General features: G+C 38.0%; 1 protein-coding gene across 3 annotated transcripts in view; it reads left to right on the top strand.

Annotated features, from left to right (window-relative positions):
* The window catches only part of LOC126481650 (peripheral plasma membrane protein CASK), a 650,466-nt gene that overhangs the window by 476,029 nt on the left and 151,123 nt on the right, over positions 1-23,314 (top strand). The gene's annotated exons all lie outside the window — the stretch shown is intronic.

Here is a 23,314-nt window from a genome sequence, read left to right on the forward strand (position 1 = left end):
ATTCCTCTCCTTGTGAAGAAATGTATTTTGTAAATTTATTTGAATACCTGTGGTCCAAAGGCATTTTGCTTCTACAAATACATTTTTATGACTAGTGTCTGTAAATTCTTCCTGCTGGCATTCCTGCTCATTTTTACTGAATATGCTAATGCCACACTCAAGTGCAATTTTATAATGACCTTAAAATTTTGACTACTACAATATTTTGTTAATTACTAACTTTAATTGGTTTGGGTTTTTAACTTAGAAGGGCATTGTTTTGATTTAATGTCGTATTCACTTTCTTGTATTTGTGTTATTATTTTATCGTCTGCAAATAGTAGAACACTAAGATTAGTGTGTTTATCTAATTTAATTCATGGATGATTCTCTGATTGCCGATTTTTAAAAATGTAGTCAGTATCGAAGTTAAATGAATGGGTAAAAGAGAACACTCGTGCCTCATCCCTTCTTTGATTTTATCTCATTTGTACTGTCTCTCTTTTATTTATTGCTGTTTTTGTTTCTCAGTATAAATTGTGATTGGTTACGAGATATGTTGGGTAGCTACTGTCATTCATTATTGCGCATCATTTATTTTGATCACATCATCAAGAAGTTTCTCAAAATGTGTGAAGGCAGTGTGGAACCTAATACGAAATTCTGTTTGTTCTGATATAACTCATTTTATTTTAAAAATACTGCCATTATGTTAACTTTTTTTCTAAATCCACTTTGATTTTCTTGAAGAAGTGTGTCAGCCACAATTGTTGTTAAAAATTTTTGAGTAGATGTTACATGCAGCATTGAAAAAGTCAGTGTCTCTGTAGTTTAAACATTCACTTCTGTTGCCCCTCTTTTAACAGAGAGAGAGAACTTCCACCTCTTTTATCAGTTTGGAATTTCATACTTTTGCCAGAAAATGCTAAAAAGACGCAGATATATAGGATGCAAGGCAGCAACTGTATGTGATTAAATTTGTATTTATTGTGTCTATTCCAATTGGTTATTTCGTGTGTTTTGCAGTTCATTCATTGTTATATTGTCAATATTCACAGGTTCCTTTTCCTCATCAAAGTACATTGGCGTCTTTTCTGCACCTTAACTCTTGGTAATATATAATCTGTTGATTTTCATTACTTATATTAAGTTTTGCTGTTTCTTTTTCTGACTAATTTATGTGCTTCATTACTTTAGTATGCTATGGTTTAGTGTTTGTCTTCCACATTCATTGTGTTCACTGTTTGAGGTGAATTTGTCCCACAGTCATTGATGGCCCTGTTATTTGTCTAACATAATTTCACTTTTGTTTATAGTGGACTTCTAGCTCTCGTGTGTTCTTATGTAGGAGCTCTCCAAGTGCCTTTTGTTGCTATTTTGTAGTTGCCTCTAATTTTTCACTGTGAGTTCTACAGAGAAATGGAGCACTAAGTTGACTGAGTCTTTTTCTTGTTATCTGATAACATATAGAATTTGTTACTGAGAATACATTCCAATTTACAAAAAGCTGTGACTCTTCTGAATGAAAATCAAGTTGTTCTCTGTAGAATTTATCATCAGGATTAAATCCCGTATGGCAATTGACATTTATGTTTTCTGTGGTTTCCCTAAACAGTTAAGTTGAACACTGAAATAGTTTCTTTGAAACTGACATGGCTGATTTTCTTCCCTTCCCTTGCCATGATTGAGGTCTTGTGAATCTTTAATGTCCTCATCGTTAATGGCAGGCTGAACTCAAACCCTCCTTCAGTTTTATTTGCTAGCCACTGGCACTAACCTTGCACACAGTTTCTTTGTGTAAATGTTCTGATGCCTAACAGCTGTTGCATTTCATATGCTGCTTTTTGTGAAAACTACTACACTAAAGAATATCATAGCTAAAAAAAATCATTTTACTGTAGGTGACGAACTTTTATCATAAAGTACATGTGAATTCACTGTTGAAACTGCTCAACAATTTGGTACCGTGAAAATCAATTATGAGCGTAGTTTCAAGCACAGCAAAAGAAACTTCTAGATGGTATGTCATTAAATGAAGTACTGGAATACTTCTGGACCTTTTCTTCAGCCAGACATTGCTAGGCTGCTTCAGTTAAATGGGTGTTGCTGGTATTAACTAATGAGCCTATCTCTGTGTTAGAAAGTCGTACTTATAGTTGTTCTATGACATACCAAAAGATAATGGAGGTGAAGCAATGAGCAGTATTCACTGTTTGTAGTACACTTCTTGTGCAATCTGAGAAATACAATAGGTATTATCCAACTACACACATATTCTCAGTACAGTGTCATCAATGTCTGTGCGACTTTGCATGTTACTCTCTACGATGACAATAGTCATTACGTGATTCAGTAATTTGAAGTGTGATTTTCCAGTAAAGATGCCTTGTTGCAATTTTACAGACTGTTACTTGCATTTTTAGGCCACCACTGCAGTCTGAACAGTCACTGGTAGTTAAAAAACTAGGAGACAATTGATAAGTCTCTTGCAAGAAACTTAAGTAAATGATGCAAGCAAACAAATTATTCTGAACCAAAATGGTGCCGTAACTGGGCAGTTCATGTTGGTCAATTGGTGAATGAGCCTCCCCTTTCACTTCGGTGAGTGTGTAGTCCTATGTCAGTTAGCTGATGGGTGTGAGCTCTGCTTGAAAAGCTCTGACTGAGCATTAAACAACTAGAAGAGCAATGACAGTGACTATCTTATCATCTGGCGAACTCTTTATGACACAAAATCTTCATATCAATTAACATCATCAAAATATGTTTTGCCTTTTAAATGCAGGCTGCACAAGCAGAACAAGGTACCATAACTTTCTGACAGATTAAAACTGTTTGTTGGACCAACATTCAAGCATGAACACTTATGTTTTATGGACAAGAACTCTTTCAAAATGAACCATATTGAGCAAGACTCATGGCAGGACTCAGATTAGATCTGACACTATCCCTTCCTGTTTTCCAAAATGCACTCAACATGTGTTGTACACAATAGTTCTGCAATCAGTGGTTGTTCAGGAACATTTTTAATGCACTGCCTTTGAAAGAAAAAAGTCTGGATTTGATTACAGGTACAGCACACAATTTTATTATTATTATTATTATTATTACTATTATTTGTTATGGAGTGGCGGTCTGGGCTAAATGCCACTTCACTATGAAAGATTCTTCTGGAAATCCAAGTTCAGTCATTTGAGGCAATATTGCTTCCTCTGATTGGCACAGGGAGAATGATGAGCAGTTTGCTAAACTCCTTTCCTTATGAGCAAATATATTGTCCTGCCAGAATTTTATGTTATTTTGATAGTATGTGAAATGCAGAAATGGGGAAATATTTCCGAATAATATTTTGTAGGGGCTACCATCAGCTAAACCAAGAGTGGTAGCACAGTGGTAAGACAACGGGCTTGCATTCGGCAGAATGGTGGATCAAATCCCTGTTCAACCATTTTAATTTAGGTTTTCTGTAGTTTCTCTAAATTGCTCAAGACAAATGCCAGAATGATTCCTTTGAATATGACATAGCTGATTTTCTGTTTTCATCCACCTCAACCTGAGCTTGTGCTCAGTGCCTGATGAGCTAATAATTGACCAGACAGTAAACATTTATCTTTCTTCCATACCAACATTAGTCTTTGAAAAGTCAATGGCCATGCTAAGGTGGACACACTTGTTCCCGTCAGAGCACTGAAGTTAAGAATTGTCTGGCATGGCCAGTCCTTGGATGGGTAAAGATCAAGGATGCCACATGCTACTGACAATTTTCCCTTCACCTTAAGGGGAGAGGGGACATAAGGGGTGGTGGCATAATGTCCTGTGTCACTAGCCTTTATGCCAATCCCTCTGCAGTGTTTCCATTGGATGGAAACAATAAGCTCAGAGGCCCCCTTGGTGCTCTTTGATAGAACGAGGCTATGTGCTGGTACTGTATTTTACCCTCTCCTTTGTATCATCATTTCCAACATGAATATGACTCTCTCTCTCTCTCTCTCTCTCTCTCTCTCTCTCTCTCTCTCTGGGAGATATGATATGGCATGAAGAATTTGACAGAGCACTGAAAGACCTAAGTCGAAGCAAGGCTCCAGGAGTAGACAACATCCCATTAGAACTACTGATAGCCTTCGGAGAGCCATCCATGACGAAACTCTACCATCTGGTGAGGAAGATGTATGAGATAGGTGAAATACCCTCAGGCTAATGAGAATGTAGTAATTCCAATCTCCAAAGAAAGGAGGTGCAGGTGTTACAGGTGTGAAAATTACCAAACTATCTGTTTAATACATCATAGCTGGAGAATACTAATACAGATTCTGTACAGACAAATGGAAAAACTGGTAGAAGCTGATCTGGGGGAACGTGCAAGGCAATCCTGACCCTATGATTTATCGTAGAAGGTAAATTAAGGAAAAGCAAACTTACATTTCTAGAATTTGTAGACTTAGAGAAAGTTCACTGGAATACTCTCTTTCAAATTATGAAGGTGGCAGGAGGAAAATACAGGGAGCAAAAGGCTATTTACAATTTGTACAGAAAATAGATGGCTGTTATAAGAGTCAAGGGAATCAGTGGTTGGGACAGGAGTGAGACAGGGTTGTAATCTATCCCTTATGTTATTCAAGCTGTAAAGGAAACAAAAGAAAAATTTGGGGTAGGAATTAAAATCCATGGAGAAGAAATAGAGACTTTGAGGTTTCCCGACTGTCAGAGACAGCGAAGGACATGAAAGAGCAGTTGAACAGAAAGGACAGTGTCTTTAAAGGTGGATATAACATGAACATCAACAAAAGCAAAATGAGGATAATGGAATGTAGTCGAATTAAATCAGGTGATGCTGAGAGAATTAGATTAGGAAATGAGACACTTAAAGTAGTAGATGAATTTTGCTATTTGGGGAGTAAAATAACTGATGATGGTTGAAGTAGAGAGGATATAAAAAGTAGACTGGCCGTGACAAGGAAAGCATTTCTGGAGAAGAGAAATTTGTTAACATCAAGTAAAGATTTAAGTGTCGGAAAGTCTTCTGAAGGTATTTGTATGGAGTTCAGCCATGTATGGAAATGAAACATGGACGACAAATAGTTTAGACAAGACAAGAATAGAAGCTTTCGAAATGTGGTACTACAGAAGAATGCCGAAGATAAAATGGGTAGATCACGTAACTAATGAGGAGGTACTGAATTGAATTGGGGGAAGAGGATTTTGTGGCACAATGTGACTAGAAGGAGGGACCGGTTGGTAGGACATATTCTGAGGCATCAAGGGATCACCAATTTAGTATTGGAGAGAAACGTGAAGAGTAAAAATCGTAGAGGGAGACCAAGATATGAATACATAAGCAGATTTAGAAAGATGTAGGTTGCAGTAGTTACTCAGAGATGAAGAAGCTCGCACAAGATAGAGTAGCATGGAAAGCTCTGGACTGAAAACCAGAACAACAATAACAACTCTTTAACAGACACCCTTACACTAGCAGTTCCCATACTTCACAAAGGAAAAGTGTCTGTTGGTGCAGATGATAGGAAAAACCTTTCCGATTAGGCAGTTGAAACTGCTCTTTGGGGTTTCCCAGCCATTCATGCCATACAACTTTACATTTTAGTGATTGCAATTAATTCGAAGGTAAAGTTTTATCAGCCAGTCTGAGTAAAAAACGTATGAAATTTTGGTCGTACATAAAATCAGTAAGCAGTTTGAAACCCTCTGTTCATTCACTTAGTGACCATACTGGCATTGAAGCAGGAGATAACATAGAGAAGGCCAAAATACTGAACTTGGTACCGCCAAATTGTTTCACCCTGGAAGATAGTAACAAGGTCGCCCTCCTTTCAGGCATCATACTAATGCTGAAATGACAGATATTGAGATAAGCAACTATGAAATAGAAAAGCAATTGCAATAGCTTAGCAGTGGAAAAGTTTCAAGACCAGATGAGATACCTAAAGATTCTACACAGATTATGCGAAAAAACTTGGTTCCCTTCTAGCAGCAGTTTATCATAGATGACTGGAGCAATGAAAGGTACCTAGCAACTGGAAAAAAGTGGTTTGTTCCCAATTTCAAGAAGGGTTGTGGGACAGATGCACATAATTATAGACCTATATCATTGATGTCAGTCTGTTGGAGAATTATGGAATATTTTTTATGCTCACAAATTATGACGCTGTTGGAGACTGAAAATCTCCTCTATAAAACTCAAGATGTATTCTGTAAACAGAGATCCGAGTTGCTCTGTTCCTCCATAAGATCCGTAGCACTGTAGACAATGGTGCTAAGGTTGGTGCAACATTCCATGACTTCAGGAACACATTTGACAATCCCACACTGTTGACTAGTGGGGGGGGGGGGGGGGGGGGGGGGAATTACGAGCTTACCGAGTGTTGGGCTAGTTTTGCGACTGGATTTGAATATCCTTGCAGCTAGAACTCAACACTTTGCTCTCAATGGTATCAAATTGACAGTTGTAAATCTTATCTCCGGAGTACCTCAAGGAAGTGTGATAGGGGCATTACTGTTTACAATGTATATAAATGATCTAGTAGAAAGAATCAGAAGCTCTTTAAGACTGCTCACAAAATTTAGGAATTCGAGCTAATACAGAGGCTTAACAATCATTCTCCCCACACACTATATGCGAGTGGAACAGGGAAGAGGGGAGATCAGTTAGTGGTACCAGAAGTCCCCCCGACACACACCATTACGTGGCTTGTGGCATATGATGTAGATGTGGGGATATTCCACATTTGTAATAGTATTTGTCTCCATGATTAATGACACATATGAAGTTAATCTAACAGTAAAATTCATAGGGACATGAAATGAAACTAGTTGTATAGATTTTCTGATGGTGAAAGCGAGTGGCAGAATACTGGGAAAATAAGGTCCCTCTGCAGAGAAATTATTTACAAAATTTATGCAATCTGTTCTGTGATACCTTCTGAGTGTGTAGGTTCTATATCAGATTGAACTAACAAGGGTCCTTAACGTGCAATAGATATGAGAAAGAATGGTTGCAGCTTTCTGTCATACTGAATGATATAGAACATCACAACTATCTAGCAAAAATGTATTGCACAGAATATCAAGAAAGGAGTTTTCTTTATGAATTCATGATGATTTGGAAGCTTCCATTACACTTCTCAGTTTGGCACCACAAAGTTTGGATTATTGTATCTTGCATGGAGGGATTCATGAAGTTATTATTTCATGCTTCTTTTGTAAATGCCTTAGGAAGAAATTCTAAAACATGGAAAATGAGACATACTTTCTGCTTCACATTATGCAGCAGCTTAAGTATTACTTGCTTAAACAAAGCTGCATAGCAGCACTACTGCCTGCTTATTGCCATTTCACTACCAGAAAACATGATTTACACTTGTTAGTACCACACTGAAATGCAAATGCCAACTGTAAGTAAGTTTCGTTGCATCTCCTGTGATCGCATCACAGTTTTCCGTATCTTTGAGGCCCATGGAGCAACTGTCGCTCACATTTTTTTCCCCCTTTTTACCTTAGAAGCGATGTAATAAGGACGCACAGTTGTTATGGCAGATGCCTAGTACTGAAGAGGAGCAACATTCGGATCCTCTTTTGACTATCCTGACTTAGGTTTGCTGTAATTTCCCTAAATGAGTTGAGATGTTAGGATGGTTCTTTCAATAATGTATAATTTCTTCTCACTTCATCGTCCAATATGAGTTGGTATTCTGCCTGTAATGTCATTGATGTCAGTGAAATATTGAACTGATAGATATATATTTGTTAAGTTCAGCATTAAAGTCTAGTATTGGTCAGTGCCACTTATTGATTGGCTTAAACAAATTAATGCTTTGAGTCAGACTGGGACTCAAAACCAGAACCTTGTCTTTCATGGGCAACACTGTTACAGACTGAGCTGTCCAGGCACGACCCACAACCCAAGCCCAAAGTTTTAATTCTGCCTGTATCCCCTCCGCTTTTTAGTCTTTACGGAGTTTCCTGTGTAAATTGCTGTACTAACATGCATGGAAAAAAAGGAATTACTGAGAAATGGGTGAGCCACATTTTTGGGTTAGCTTATAGGTTTATAGAGGAACTTCTGTGAAGTTTGCAAAGTAGGAGAGAGGAACTAACAGAACTGACAGGGGAAAAAAAAGCACACATTCCACTGTGGCAGGAAAAGACTGATTACAGAGTACACAATTTTTACTAGATACTTGTACATTCCTCATGTGATTTGTTTGACACCATCAATCTTAACATGTTCTGACTCTACATTGAGACCATTTTGCAGGAAGTATTTTTACCCATATTATCTTACTGAAAATGGATGACATACATAGATTCGTGTATTTATTAGTCTGCTCATTGCAGAACATTTTGTGACTTCACTATACCATAACTTGATCCATAATACCTGTCATGTCAGTACTAAATTTTCAGCTTGCATTTCTTCCCTACAGCATATTACAGCAGAAATTCATTTGTTCTAGGAGTTTTCCATTAGTAGAATCAGTAACAGTACATATAACAACTATGCACTGAAAAAACCAAAGGCCTGTGGTCACTGGCAGATACAGAAAAACCTCAAGGAGGGGGCACTAAAGATATCTCAAGCTACCTTTACTTTTACTGTAATAAACAATGATAGTCACATGCAAAGTTTAAGACAGTTTTATTTAAACTAATTGTACACATATACAAGACAATGCCATATTATGATATAAAAAAGTTACAATTGTGGTTGTCTTCCTTAAATAAGGAATTCTATGCCCCTATTCTTCCTGTAAATTGGTTAATTACATCAATCAGATATGATGACACGGACACGCGTGCAACATAGGAAAGTACTACTACTCGATAACTCGATTCAGTCAAGAAGAAAGAAACAAACAAAAAGTGTGCCAGCTGACTGCCCGGAATGGCGCGGGGGGCAATGCGGGCAGCCCCGCAAGGGGGTGGTGGACGCCCCGCGTGCCCCCCATATGTATTCGCAACTGCCTTTGGTAGAATTTCCAGTGATACAACACCAGCATATTGTTCTTTCTCAACGTAGGTGATATGGGTTCTGACAATAGGAGTACTCTGTTGATAAGAAATTGCTCTCAATAAAGATGTCAGTTACCAGTAATGAAACTCGTAGCTTAAGTTACTGTCTTATTTGTGTTCCTCTGTCCTTTCCCACTTCTCTTTCAACTTACAGTTCCTTTTGGTATAGTATTCAGAGAATCTCAGTTGCGTTCCCAAATTCCCAGTAATTCAGATCTTCCTTATTGCAGTCTGTGATTTCAGATGCATATCTGTGTCCCTCTAAACTGACACATGTGAGTGACTTATCTGTCTCTTTTTTAATTGTGATAATTGTGTATATTTTTATTTGTTTCAACCCATTTCCCCTTAGTTACGATTGGTTCCAGGAGCTTGAGTTGTGTCACTGCCACCACCATTATGTATTTCTTTTTCAATAAGTAATTTTCCACCATACCTGTATGTCACTCACCTAGTTTAGAGATTGACTTTAAGTTATGTTTTCTGATTTTGCATTAATTAATGTTCTTTGATTAATGGTGTGTGGTAGTTGTTGTTATTGGCATGACATATTTTAATTTTAATTTCAGTTAATAAATATTTCCTTCAGCGTCACTCTCTTCCATAGTCAGTTTGTTATAGAGGTTCTATCTTGGTGGTCTTCTCACTTGTGGAATATCTATTCCAGGCACTTGTATTTTTATGTTTATTACTGAAAGTATAAAACAGTATCAGACTTTGTTCTTCTGCCCATACATAAACACATAATTAAGTATTAATTATGCCAAACATTCCATTTTGCATTATATTTCATGCCAATTAATTTAAAATGTGAATTCACACGAATGAAAAAAAAAGAAATGTACTGTAGTTCATATTTCTTTTGAGAATTCCTTTCTGGGTATCAAATATTTATCTGCATTTGAAAGTGAACAAACAGATGTATATACGAATATTTTGCATTAAACGTATAGTGGTAGTGTCTTCAGTTATATTTATTTATTTTAATCTAAAAACTACATGAATACAGTCTTTTTAAAATCTTCTGAGCTGAAATGATCCTTGATTTCTATTGAAGCTTGTTTTACAAATTTGGTCTGTATGGAGTCTCAGAATATACTGTCACAGTGCTGTAAAAGTCTGTAGGATTTTTAGCCCAGATATGACAATTACAGTGTTATGGGCCATCTCTTGCCTGCATAAAGATTGTTCGATGTTTCTGTTACTTGTATGTAATACATTTAATCTGAAAATAATTGTATTTTTGCATGTCATGTGTGTGTCATTTAATAATTTGTTTGCATGCAGTGGATTATAAAGAGCATGATACTCTTACAGGAATAATGGTCCAAGGTGAGATAACTTGTTTTCATTTACTTCACAACTTTGATTGTTTATCAGAATATGCACTTCATATCAGAATGAAATTTACCTCACATTTTATTCACAAACACCACAATTTAGACTCATGCATTTCTTGTACTTAAAAAATGCTAATATCTCTTGTTACATTGCACAACTCTCCTACCAACTAATCTGCACAAGTTTTACAGTTCCTGTTATACTTTGTGTTGAACAGTATTCATATGTGTAGAAAGCACACCTGGAATTAATCAGTAAGATAAATTGCTCATTTTAATTCAACAATGGATAATATTATTCGGTACTGAGATGGCTGTGCTTCATATTTACATGTTGTATTGTGTTCACCACGGAGAAAAATAAAATGATCTGAACGGATCTAAAGATCTCGGGATTTAAACAACAGCTTTGACTCTGCTTTCACAGAAGGGAATGAAATTTAATTTTATGATTATAAATGGCCAAGTATGCTTAAATTAAAAGATATAGCACACACCTGCTTACAGCACACAAGAAATTGGAGAACAGCAATATTCCTCAATAAAACTCTGCTTTTCCTTCTGCGTAGTCTTTTGTGTGCCAGTGTTATTCAGCATTTGTTGTGATCCTTTACACCCAAAAATCCACAGAATCTCTGAGCATGTGGGCGTGATTTGCTTTTCTTAGGTGGCAAGTAACTTCATCCACAATTCATTCTAAATTCACTATTTTCTTTATTAATGACATACACAGCCCTATGTAATGCGAATAATGCGGAATTGACAATAGGTGTCACGAGAGGCGTACCCGCCGGTATAAAAAGAGGTGGGTAGTATTGTGTTGCCAGTAGAGAAGCAGTAGCATTATTAAGGGTTGATCTGGAGATTTCAGAAACTGTGACTGTGAATGTGGACTGGTAACTGGATGCACCTGATTAAAAATCCAGCAGGGACATTTCAACCCATTTGAAGCTGCCCAAATGAAGTTGTGGTGATGTGATTGTGAAGTGGAAACACCAAGGACCAACCACAGCTAAACCAAAGCCAGGCAGACATCACATTTTGGCAGACACAACTATCGAAAATTGCAGAGGGCGGTCGGAAAGAATCACATGAAATCAGCGGAAGGAATCGCTCATTAGTTCCAAAGTGCTACCAGCAGTCCAGCTAGCACAGTGACTGTGCATAGGGTGTTAAAAAAGAGTGGGGTACAGTGGTTGGGCAGCTCCTCGTAAGACACATATTTCTGTAGTTAATGCTAAGCAGCACTTGATATGATGTAAAGAACAATGTCACTGGACAGTGGATGACTGGAAAGAAGTTCTATGGAGTGAGATATGGCAGTCCGATGAAAGGATCTGGTCTTGGCGAATGTCTAGAGAACGTTACCTGCCATCGCGTAGTGCCAATGGGGGTGTGTTTCATGGTTATGGTGTGTGGTCCCCTTATTACAATTAAGATAATGTTAAATATAACAGGATATGAGCAGATTATACAGCATTGTGTAGTGTGTGCAGTAGAGAAACAGTTTGGAGACGATCGTCAGCATGATGATGCAACCTGTCAAAAGCAGTATCTGTGAGGCAGTGATTTGCAGACAGCAACACCCCTGAAATAGACTGGCCTATTCAGAGCACCAACCTGGTCCCAGTGGAACACTGAGCTAGAACGTCGACTTCACTCCGGATCATACAGTTCAACCTTACCTGGTTTTGACTCTTGAAGGAGAATGGGCTGTTACTCCACCACAGCCATTCAGGCACCTCATTGAATGTGTTCCCCGCAGCGTTCAAGCTGTCATAAATCTGAAATGTTGACACATCCTAAATGTCCACTAATAGGCGTCCGGAACTTTTGATCAGATAATGTGTGTATTGGCACGTAAGCACAAGATTCCTTAGGTCCCTCATATTAGTTTTTTGGTGTGTGACAATAATAATTTGAGATTATACAAAAATAGCTTTGAGTCTACTTATTATCAATCAGTATCCATTATATGATCAGACTTTCTTCAAACTGATAAATGTTTGATCAGCAGGGGATAGATGCTCTCCTCTGCCCCTCAATGAATGGATACATCCTTAAAAATACAGGAAACAAGTAAATGAATTGGGGAAGAGGCCAAAGTGGATGAGGTAGTTATATCTTTAATGAAAATGAAATGGATAGGATATTTTGCATGATGAATATATGATAGACAGAGCAAGAAAGGTCATTGCTGCATTCCAAGAGATAAGTAAACTTTGACATGATGAGCTGATGGAAGGTGGGCAGATGACATAAAACAGGCAGGAGCTACATGACTATATATAGCTGTGAAGTCTAGAGGAACCCATTATCCAGCAGTTCATGTCAGTCAGCTGATGATGGTTGTTATTAATATTCTCTAGCTGCTTAATATAATGTAAGATAGTCCCTACTGGTGGCGTATAAACTGCAAGTACCCTTCTACCAAATTGTGTGTATAAATACCATGTAATGATGAAATATTCCTACAGCTGTTCAATACAGTATTTTCAAACTACTGCTTGAAGCTTGAATGACATTTGTATATACTGGTACTCCCCTCTTTCTTTGTCCACAGCATTGTTCATCACAACATTCTCTCCATAAACTACACAAATTTTGAAGTGAATGTCTGTGGATTCTTACTTCATTGCCTACAGGAAACAAAGCAGTATGTGATCTTTATTTGACAGTGTGTGTAGTTGGTTCCTTTGTCACACAAGATACAACACTGCAGCAATGTTTTCTCTCCAGTTTCTGGAGGTACATTTAGCTGTTGGTACTGATTCAGGCTGCAATAAAACTCACTGTGTGCCTCTTTTCTTTTGCAGAATGCAATTGGAAAATGCACTTCAACTTTCCTTTGTGTAAAATTTTTACTGCAAATCATTGTTAAGTCTATGAAGGGATAATGAATATTGTCTCAGTAACTTCACTGACTCTGTTAGCTGTAAGATAGATAAGTGGAAAATTAAAATTTCTTATATTCAGTTGTGCTAACCTAGGTTTTAGGGAGGTTTCCCTTGGTTATCAGCTGAATGCCGGAAAACTGCTCCCCATTGGGATTCCTTTGCCTACTGGTATATTTGCCTTGAATGGGCAGGATCTCAAACAGCTCACTGTACTAAGTAGAATAAGGAAGTGGAGGAGGAGAAGGAGGAGGAGGAAGCGGGAGGGGGTGGGGAGAGATATCTTTCAAAATGAGCTGAGCTGCATGCAGATTGGATTTATGGCTATTACGTTGAAGCAATTATTTTAAGAAAACTTCTGGGGCCTGTCACACCCCAGCTGCATCAGTCTCATCCATGTAAGTGGAACCTTGTTTAGGTGGATAACATCTCTCTTATGTTCTTCACGGTTATGCTGCCAGATACGATCGTCTTCACTACACAAAATTTCGGCGATCCCTGTGGCTGCCATTTCCAGATGTTATCGCTGAATATACAATCACGCCAGAATTGAATGAACATCAGAAACGGCGGCTCCTTTATACCCCGGTTCCAGGCCACTGCACCTGCGCGTGCAGTGGAAGAGCTACCCCTGCGAAGTGAAGAATTACAGTGCCTCTCTCTCTTGTAGGGTATCTCAATGGTTTGGGGTGAGCCAGTAGAGAGCATGACTATCAATGTAACAAATAGAGTACAAGAAACTAGCCTTCCCTGAAAATGTGTTAAAGAAATCAAAAGATGTCGTTACTGTAATAGAGTGAGAAGACAAAACTCTCCAGAAGGTATTTCCCTTCTATGTCAACAAGAAACCTGAATTTTGTTAAATTGTTACAACTGGTTGCTCCTGGTCAACTGCATCACCCTGGAGGAGAATACTTCTACACTATAAGAATTTTGATCAGTATTATATAATGCTAGAAAAGTACAAAAAACAGACCTCCAATAAGGATGTCATACGCTGTAAATACTTTGTGACATGAATCCTGTTGAAGTGCAGAAGTTCTGCAACAGTGCGTAAGTTATAAAGTAGGATGCTATTGATCGACCTACCCCTCTACTTAAATACAGTTGTTTTACCAAGTTGTAACATGAAAAATATATTTGACTTATAACTGGATACCATTGCATATCTCTCTCTCTCTCTCTCTCTCTCTCTCTCTCTCTCTCTCTCTCTCACACACACACACACACACACACACACACACACACACACACACGATCCAGCAGTGTTCAACCTATGATATCCACATCTGAATGTCTTCACCCTTCTCGCCACCCTACATAAGCTACATTTCCTTCTTACATTCATCTTTATACTACTCATTCTGCTCCAACTACCACTCTTTCTATATTTGATTAATAATGATTTCTTCCTTGTCCTTACGTATTACATGCTTCTGCAACTTTCTCCTCTATACCCAATTCGCTTATCAACTTTTCCTGTTTTCATCTGTTCTATGCTTCTTGTTATATTAACATATTTGATCCTAGCAGAGCCATATTGTTCAGTTTAGCATATGTCTGTGTTCTAGCTTCTAGTACAAGCAGGATATTTTTATTTATATGCAATTGCATAAAATGAGAAATTGTGATATTAAGACTTAAACTAACTAGTTGCAAGCTTGTTAATCTGTCATCTGAGGAGGGTTTGGTATAGTTGAGTTTGGGTCTTTGATGAACATCCTTGGGTGATCAGCAATCATTTGAGTTTTTGTTTAGTCATTTGGCATCATGGGACAGTCTTTTGTGTACTGTACATCAGGAACAGGAATGAACCAAGTGCCAAACCTCGTGAGCGACTGCAATTTGTACTTGCCAGTTCTTAGTTTAGTTTTATTCCTATGTCTGCTTTTGTATTCTGAAAGCCATTGTAAGTTATGAGGCAGAGGACACTTAGTGCACCAACATTATTTTCCTCTTAATTCCATTAATAGGTGATGTACGAGAAGAAACATCTGTAATATCCCTATTTCTCAAAATTTACCATTGTGGCCATTACAAGAAGTGTATATTGGAATAATTAATATGTTTCTTGGTTGGTTTTGAAACTAGGGCTCTCAGTTTTTAGCTCAAGTGCAAGAACAATAACATTTTGTGTAGTGTGTTTGACTGGAGTTTGTCAAATATTTCGCAGACTTCCTTGCAGTGATTAAACAGATGTTTGACAAACTGTGTAGCTCTTCTCTATCTCTTTCAGAAACCTAACTTTTTTAAAAATTATGTTTCAGTTCTCTTCCCTTGATGGGTGGGGGTTGGGGGAAGAACAGGCTGTTCTAGAGTATGTGACTGCTCTTTGTTAAGCTCTGCATAGTGTTTGCAGTTATTGCTCTTTCTTCATTTTGGTATAATGATTGATGAGAAAGATTTTTGTTCTAATTGAAAAGGGAAAAGGATTTTTGATTGTTTCCCTGGTCTAACGTCAATGGTCTATTGGGGAGCTTTGTCAAGTAGTCTAAGTCATTGCACACTGCTCATTTGGTCCTGCTTTTCCAATATGGTGCCCAGCAGTGCTCCGGCATCCACCTGCTGTCACCAGATCAGCTGCTGCATCGCCTTTTGTCTTCTTCATATGTTCATTGTATTCATTGGAGTTATTCTTGTTATCAGAAGACCATTTTGCTTGACAACCTCTGTGGTCTGAATCGACTTGAGAGTCATCTTTGGCCACTGTGTTCAACTGTGATCTTCTTTGTGTCTGTGGTTTGCATTCCAGGTTGCCCACCATTTTGTTCTTGTTGTCTAGAGATGTTTCTGTCTCTTGGTGTTGATGAGACTCATTTTATGTTTGAGAGGCTGCTGAGTGAATGTTTATGTGCTTGTCTGTGCCTCTCTGGATTCCCTTTGCTGGCTTTGTTGGCTTCTCTCAGCAGAAGACAAGTCGCCTCCATTTTGGTATGCCATCCTGAAGCATGACACTGCCTCTTGTAGCAGTGCATTGATAACATGGCACCCTATTCTTCCCAATGTCCCCTTAATGTTGCACCATTGACTACCACCATGGTGACTTGCACCTCACAGCATGTTGGTGCTGACTGTCTCTGCTCTGCAACTTGCAGCTCTCTCTCCCCACCATCAATCACACTGGTGGTGAGGATAGCAAGCCACACAGTAGGGGAGACCACTGCCCTGGAGGGCTCTGCCACCATGCCTTTGGACCACTGCCATCATGCCTTTGAACTACTCTGAGGGTGAGGCTGTGGCTCTACCAAGCATCCACCTTTGTTGACATGTCTTCTTGGCTGGCTCGGTGACATTCAAGCTCACCTGAATGGTCTTTATTCTGACGCTAATGCTACCGTACCCAGAGAATGCTGGGTAACCGCACTACATGTGGCCAGACACAGGGAGCGCATGTCAGCCTGTCATCTCTGCTTCTGGGGCAGATGTGACTATTGTGCTGTTCCGAGCACTTCATGCAGTTTAGTATGTTGTGGCAGTATTTTACCACATGTCCTCCTCTCTGGCATCTAAAGCACTGAGGCTTCAGGTCCAGGTGTGTAGTGAGAATTTTGATGGTCACTGGGAAGCTGAGACTCTTCTGCAAGTTGAAGATCTCTCTGCAGATCTCTCTCTGAAGATCTCTCTTTTCTGTGGCTCAACCATTTGCCTCATCACAGATCCAAGGTAGTCATCATCATATGAGTGCTCTGGTTTGCTTGCCTTGGTCATTGTTTCGGGGGCAGCATTTTCTTCTGTGTGGGCACTGCTGTGGTGTGTTCTGCAGCGACCGACTTTATTGCTCTGTGGTCATCTATGTTCTGTGCCTGAATCTCTCTTATGGCATCAAGGTCCATCAACTTGACGCCAAGATTGCGCCAGAAGCAGGTTTTCAGGATGTTGTGCGGCTCTGTCCACCCATTTTCTCTGCATTTGATAAACAGAGGTGAGATGGTCAGGTCATCTTCACCTTTGTTTTCTGTGGCAAGCATATGCTTAGGCTGATGTGTTCTTAACCCTCGGCAGAATTGGAATCGTACATTTCTGCTTTGCATCAGCTTGTTCTTTTGTGGAAATGTCTTTGGCCATGCTTTAGAGATAAATGACAATTTGCTTGTGTTGTAAGAATGACACCCATCAATTTTGCGTCTGCTACAGCACGGGCATGGCAGCCTAACAATGACACAACTCTCAAACAGTTCCAGCAGCAGTGTGCTCAGTCACAGTGGTGCGTTCTCCATGGCTGCCCATGTGGAACTGAACCTAGCATTGTGAAGGTCTCCAAATGACAAGTTCAAAAGTTGGTCGAAAAAGATTTTGTAGGCAACCTCTTTCATGTGTAAAGTCCACTTCCTTTGGATTCTTCTGATAAAATGAAGTCTGGAACCAGCGTTCCCCATAGTTAGATTCATGTGGGCACTTGACATTAAATCTTTCTACAAAGATATGGTCATGGCCACTCGCTAGTTATGAACCATACAATGTCACGTATTATCATCTTCTAAGCATAGGCTTCCACAGCGGTTTTCGCAGTCTATAGATTTCTCCTGGGTATGTGACCACATTGTCAGTGTGTAAAATTCTCTGTTGTTTTGGCTGCTGTTGCAAATGGCCTTCCTCATTGTGGTTTTACTAAATGGAAATAAACCCTGAGGATGGTCATTTGCAACATTGACTGAAACAATGGAGATTTTTACACATTGACAAAAGAATTTTATTGTTTTTGTCAGCTTGTTATGTGCACTGCGTTACATTGCATTTATTTATACTTAAAGTCAGCTGCCAGTCTTTATGCCAATTGTTACTCACATCTCATATTAAAGTCTCCAATTTTATTTTTCATTTTCAACACTTGTTTTCAATTGGTCATGCTTATCATTTAAGCTTAAATTATCTGGGTAAATGAATCGTAATTTGTGCTGAAAGAGTTTTGCTCGTTTTCAGTGATTAGTTCTGTTTTACATCTTACTGGCATTTGGTCACAGTATATTCTAAACCCTTTAAGACTGACATGTCACATTTAATTTTCTTGTTTTGTGTTAAAAATACAGGGACTGTTTGAAAAGTGATGGGAATTTTTCTGGGAAAAAGTATTGAAATCAGCTTCAAATACATTTAATAATGTCCTCCAAAATAGTCTCTCTCTTCTCTCTCTCCCCCCCATCCCCCTCCCTCTCTCTGTTTTTCTTACATTTCCTTCAGCAGTTAGTGGCCATTTAGCTAGAGTCTTTACTCTGCATTCAATGTTGCTGCTACTGCCTGTAATAGGAACTGAAGTCTTCAACAGAAGTAGTTTTCAGTATAATTGTGACAAGCAGTTAAATATTTGTTACAACTCTGCATTGGTTTTTTTTAGATTATACTTGATGTATGGGAAAGAAGACTTGTGGGACATTATACGGCTTTCAGAATAGAAGTGTCCAATCCTTTCTCTCAAACAGTCATGGTAAAATGCTGAATTTCTTATTCGTCCTGTCACCACAAACTTCACGTCAATAGTTTGTCTTCAGCCGTAAAGACAATGAGAATGCCTTCTGTTTTTTGCTTGGTCCTTCTTGTCTTCTTTCTTGCAGTGAAACCAAGTATGAAAACCAATTCTCCATTTTTGTTTCTGAGCTGTACTTTGATGTCTGAGTTTCATGATTGTTTTTCACTCTCTGAAGAAAATTGTGTTCAATTGTAAAGCAGTGAGTTACTGTGGTACGAACCATACATTTTCTTTCAAACCATGGAAAACTATGTCAAATTTTTCTCATGCACTTATTCTCAGAAACAGTGTAATACAAATACTTTTAATGTAGTCCAGTAATGTACACAGCTATTCTGAAAATTGTTTCACATGTTTTGTGCCCAGTTTTTGAAGTTCCATGTAGGGGTGCTCAAGTGTACACTGCATTTCGGTGAGGGACACATCCTTAAAGTAAACTTGATTCAACTTGCGATCTGAACTCAACAGAATCACGCAGACAACTGAATCAGGCTTATCCATACACCTGAAACCCAACCAGCTGCTAAAGTGGAAGCATCTCTTCCCCATACTCCTGGAGGCTGAGGAAAACCCATTTAATTACTTTTTAAACAGAACTTGTACAGTAATCTTCACTCTCAATGCCATTTGGTCATTTCCAGGTCAGTTTTCATTTGGGCTCTTTCTTTAAATATGTTCTAGATGATGTGTATGAAAAGGAGCTGTAGTCACATAGACAATGGTTGTGTGTGTTCACGTATTTTCAACTTTCATACAGTGGGTAACATAACTTTCACCCTAAATTGCTTATGTATTGCTGTGGCAAGTTAAGCATTATGATAGCATACTGTGCACAAAATTTTAAATAAATGAAGTGATGTGTGTCAAACTGCAGTCAGTGAAACCAACATTGAATCAGTGTCATCTCTGATCATCCACGTGGATGTTTAATATTGCTTTAAGCGAGCTACTTATTTTTAGAAACATTTACAGTCTAGTCTGTTTAATTTACAAAACTGCATAAGATACCAGTAGCTAAATAAATTTGCAGTCTAAATACTAATACTAGTATGATCACTGACTTATGTCTAAAAATCGAACACTATAAACTGAAGGACTGAAATGTGTGCAAAAACCTCTTATATTGGCTCCAGTGTTCTGACAGAATATGTTTGCTTGTAAATACTTTACAGTGAGATGTGTAGTGTGTGCTAGTTTGTCTGCATCTGAGGCCACTAAGAATGAATTCTTGTCATGTATAAAGCAAATTGATTTTGTTTTGTGAATAGTTAACTAAATGTAACTGAATATCCTTGACTTTCAGCTTTGCAGTTTTCTATCCATCATTAATTATGCTATGCAATCACTGAATTGTAACCATCTGCCTCTGTTTCTGTACAGGAGTGTTTTGACATGGTAATCTGTAATGCAATGATGGACATTATCTTGTGGTATAGCCAGCCACAATATATGGAGTATAACTTTCCCATAGCAAATGGCTTCATGATAAACAACAAGTGTTCATTAGGAATACGACCCGATAGTTTCAGTAGGTCACTGAAACAGAACTTCCATCAGCTGCAAACATTTTGATGCTGTCATCTGTTGTGCTGGTAGTTATCCAGTTTCTTATGAAACTTGATTCTCAGTGAGCCTAAAAGCTTTCAAATACCTTTGAAGTTCAGCTGTTTGTTGGGTTAAAGTGTGAGCTATACAGGTGCATACAGTGTGTTCTTCATTGAACTATGGTAATGCTTTTATTCCCCAGCCATATTGAAAAGTACACTACCTGCTGACTGTCTAATCTTGAGAATGATTAATTGTATCACAAGGGAACACTAGCATGTCTGTAGGTTGACCAGGTGATCATTATTCAGTAACCACTTGTGTATATCTGTTAATCAGGGAACATGTTCTTACTCACTGCACAAGCAGGAGCAAGAGGGTCAACGTTCATCAGTTTACATGACTAGAAAATTAGTCCTCCTGGCTCCTGTCACATTTTGACAGGGATTCAAATAGTCCTGAAGAAGACAGTGGCATATTATTACGGTGTGGTACCCGAAATATTTATTCTTCTCAGTACCCTTGGCCATACTCCCTTACACATACCTGCATTCTGCTGTGTCAGTTGTTTGATATTTATCTCTGGCTGTGCTTCTGTGTTGATCAGCACTTGCAAGATTTTGTGCACAGTGTTTTGTTTGTTTGTAGATTCCATTGTATGTGCTACATACTACCCCTTTCCTAGTTGACCTGTACCTTCTCAACTATTTCCAAATTTTCTGCTTGTGAATAGCAATAGTGTATCTGGCATATGCCAGAAGTCTTTCTCACACCTTGCATAGTGACCATTGCAACTCCTTAAGGTATTTCTGCTATAATCTTTGTAAACCACTTTACTGTGCTGCTGCCGCATTTTTATACTTGTTACTATCAACTGTGCAAAATCAGACTGTTTACACATGTGCAACAGCAGTTGTGGAATGACATTCATAATCAAAGAAAGAGTAGTGTTTACCAATTTTTACCAAGAATTATACATTTTTCTGCGAAGATGTAATGTATCTTAAAGCAGACTTTTCATGTAATTGAGTCCTCATTATTCAGCAAAAGCACTTAATACTTCTGACAATATTTTGTACCTCCTAGATTTATCATTGGTACCATGATTTCTGAGCCATTTGTCCTTCCTTGCTCAAGATCTTCTTGTAAGACCTTGTAAAATTTACGTCTGACTCAACAAATAAGTCAAACAGTCTCTCCTCTTTAATTTTATTGCTGCATCTGATGTCATCTATCATCAGCTACTTAAAAGCTTGAGGTACATCTAACAGCTTTAGTACAAATACTTACAGGAATGGTGAACTAGAGGATAACTGGAAAAACAGCAACAACAACAACCATTTAGATTTATTTTTTAAATTCCCAAAGAGATTGATGGGATGGCTAATACTTACCCTCAGGAGGTGGAATTCCAAGTTCATCAGATAGAAATACATGAAGCTAAATAAAGGCTGTACACTTAGATTTCTTCACCACAGGTTTCTACTTCAGGACAGAAAAGAGGGAATATTTAGCAGAGATTGGGGATGAGAGTTCCTGATTACCAGGGCTGCGGATGATATGCCCATCCTCCCACCCATCTCTCTTTCCTGTTCTGAGTAAGAAACCCATGGTTCAGAAATATTATTTTTATACAAAAATTGTTAGCTTTATTGGGAGTTGTGCCTCTTGGAAGGTAAATAGCTTCCAGTCCGTATGTTAGTTACTACAATAATTTTTTAAACAATGCATTGCTGTACAGTGGCACCACAGATTTATTGTTAGGTCACACTTATCACTAAATGATGTGCACTACATGTAAAAATGCAGAAGGTAGTGACATTACGAGATAATGCATTGTAATTCTGTGCACGTGTTACTGGGTCAAACCAATACCCAGGATTACAGATGTAAATGAATGAGAATACAATACGACAACATTACAGCTGTACTGAGCAGAATAAAATGTGGATCCATGTGACATATTTCTCTTTCACTCCTGTTAACTTCCTCAGCTTTGTTCATTTTGGATTGAACATCATTTACAAATTTTTTGAACTGATTTTTACAGCTGTCAGCACTTTTGTTTCTCCTTTCTTTTTGTTGGAACTGGTCATATTATGAGTTTTCCCTGCATAGATTGCATTAGATGTTGCTGTATTAACATTTGAACAATTGTTTAGTTGCTGGATCAGAGGATTAAATAAGTTTTCTCTTTTGTTAGAGAAATTCTTGACTTTTTGAATTGATATAATAAGGGGCTAGGAAAAAGAAGAAAGTTGTAAGTCTATGGTTTCCCCTATTTCAATGATTTTCACCATCTTAAGAAATTAACATGGTTTAAGGGGGAAATAAAATAAAATAAGTGATAAAATGGAACATCTTGGACCATTATGCCTTCTAAACACAACAACATGCTCTTACATGTATTTTGTTGTAGATTTTAGGTATCATCACACCAGATATTGCTTTTTTTCTGTGTAACTTACTATAACATGTAGGGCATTCTCAGCCATCAAGGAGAAAAAAGTAAATTCAGGGGATTCATTATAATATTTCTGAATAAGCATTGTTATGAGCACACAGTGATAAGACGTATTTCATATTTTCTAATACAGACTAACATAGTTGTGCCAGTTTTCAACTATTGGTTGAGTTAACTGAAACTGCATAATGTTTATTTTACTGGAGTTGCCAAATGCTTTGTTCAAGGTTTAGTCATTAGTAATTTATTGACAGCATAATTTTGCAGATGATAAAGCTGTATTTTTCCAAATCAGAATTAATTTGTTTTCACTGTCACTTTGCTACGTTATAGTTCATACATCATCTCCTTCTACATGCATGTGTTGAGGAATTCTTTGTCATTTGATGTCTTAGAGTCTATACTTTATTCTCCTTGAGGTATAGTTACACTTTTATTAATACATAGATTTCAAAAGTTCTATAAGGGAAAGGAAAATAATTTCATACCTGTTTCAAAAGGAATTAAAAAATTGTACATAAAGTACTTTTAAGTCCTAATTAATAGATCTGTTTTCCAAAACCTGCTTTTATCTCAGATCTGTAGAATTTTTCAATCCTTTCGT

This window comes from Schistocerca serialis, chromosome 1 (assembly GCF_023864345.2).
Source record: "Schistocerca serialis cubense isolate TAMUIC-IGC-003099 chromosome 1, iqSchSeri2.2, whole genome shotgun sequence".
In the NCBI taxonomy this organism is placed as follows: domain Eukaryota; kingdom Metazoa; phylum Arthropoda; class Insecta; order Orthoptera; family Acrididae; genus Schistocerca; species Schistocerca serialis.